This window comes from Macrotis lagotis, chromosome 1 (assembly GCF_037893015.1).
Source record: "Macrotis lagotis isolate mMagLag1 chromosome 1, bilby.v1.9.chrom.fasta, whole genome shotgun sequence".
NCBI lineage: Eukaryota > Metazoa > Chordata > Mammalia > Peramelemorphia > Peramelidae > Macrotis > Macrotis lagotis.
The window spans coordinates 300,171,104-300,172,921 of NC_133658.1; the positions used below are offsets into that span (position 1 = coordinate 300,171,104).

Sequence of the window (1,818 nt, forward strand, 5' to 3'; positions counted from 1 at the left end):
CAATCAAATACTGCCAACTAGCATTGCTTCCATTCATGCACCATTCAGAACAAAGGGAGGATTCCTTGGGTGTTTTGTAAATGATGCATAACATTTTAATACAGCAAACAAAGTTAAAACTTAAGATGCACCCTGATTAATTATGTAAACTGATAATTAAAAAAAAGCGGAACTAATAATTTGGTTCCTTTCTTCATGAAGTGGAAGTTGAAACGTTTCTCCTGATAGTCCGGAGGTTGGCGCCACGCTAGGAGGAGTGCACAGCATGGCATGTGAAGGACTCACCCCTGAAGGCCGGGCATGCATCCCGGCAGGACAGGAGCCTCCTCCTAGGCCAGGCCACATTATCCTTTATGGCATTGTGAATCAATTATTACATAGAGCATAACCCTGAAGTGAAGAGAAGGAAAATCAACTGTTGCTTGCAAAGTTCTTCTGGGGGGCAGCCTGATTGGAATGGGAAGAACTGGAGGGGTCCATGCTGTCGCCCCAGCTCCCGCAGCTCCGGCCACACTCCAGCTGGCGTGGGCCTCCCTGTGACCCTTCTTCATGCCGTGGCCAGGCCTCTTCTCCCCCGGTGGTCCTTCTGGTGACCCTCCACCTGGAGCAGACCACCTCGAGCCTCGCGGTGTCCCTCTGGTTGTCTGCCTCTCCCTCACCATCACCATTTGAGCTCCTTGTGACCATCCACTTAACTATTCATGAGTCCTTTCAGAATATCTTCGGGGAGTTCCAGAAGCGGGAGCTCGGGGGATGGAAAGTCCAAGGGAGGAAGGTTGGGGATGGGAATGTCCTTGGCTTTTCCCGGGTTCGGAAGCCAGGTGGAGGGGCCGGAGGCAGCCTCCGAGGGGCTCCACAGCTCAGATTTCTCCACAACTTTGGCGTCAGCCTCCAGCTCTTTCTCGAGAAGGGTCTTCTGGAGTCCGGCCCTCCCTGCGCGGAGCTGCTTGTTCTCTCTTGTCGGCCACAAGAAACTCCACGTGTCGCTTCAGGCCGGCGATCTTGGTTGCCTGCTCTTCCATGGTGGTTTTGTGATCTTTTGGGACTTTGCTGCCAGGACACGGTTCTGTGGGGTCTTTCCTCTTCTGAAGGAGAAAAAGGAGAGTGTCTGGATCCCTGTCCAGCACGGCTGGCACCGGGGCGGGATGAGCCTGCTGGACCCTGGGCTCACTCTGGCCCTCAGACCCATCCTCCATCAGTGGCTTGCACGCTGCCAGAAGATGGGGGGCTCCGTCAGGAGTCTGCTGGGCTTTCCACTTTTCCTCCTGCTTCGCCCTCTTCCACCTCTCCTGAATAAGCAGGAGTTGTTTCATGTGGCTATCCCTTTGTAATTCCAGTGATAACTGAGCCTGCTCGGACTGTGTCAGCTTCGTGGCTTCAGAAAGATATGCTGCCTTTTGGTGACACAAAATGGTCTCTTCGTATTTCCCTGCAGCTAATGACCGGTCTGCTTTCCTGCTCTGCTGATGAGCCAGGTTGAGGGGCTCGTCCATCACTTCCATAGACGCTGGAGCGGGGGGCGGGGGGCGGCGGTGGCGCCCCCGCTCATGGGGGGCCGGAGCAGGGCGGCGCTCGGACGGGCCCGGGAGCCAGATCCACACCGCAGCCGCAGGAGCCCGCCACCCCTACTTTTGTCTTTTTAACCCCAACCCCTAACTCAATGCTTTCTAAATATTTGTTGAATTGAATTGAATTCATTCAGTCAAATTGAAGCTGACATTTATTATCACTATTTTACAAAAGAGAAAGAAGAACAACTAGAACTAGTACTTGATCATCAGCACCGTGACAGTCACAGATTCACCACTAAGAGTTGAT

The 1,818-nt window shown here is 53.3% G+C and overlaps 1 pseudogene; it reads right to left on the bottom strand.

Moving 5' to 3' along the window:
• Positions 1-554: 554 nt before the first annotated feature.
• On the bottom strand, positions 555-1,502 carry LOC141516983 (nuclear receptor-binding factor 2 pseudogene; annotated as a pseudogene).
• Between the last annotated feature and the right edge of the window lie 316 nt (positions 1,503-1,818).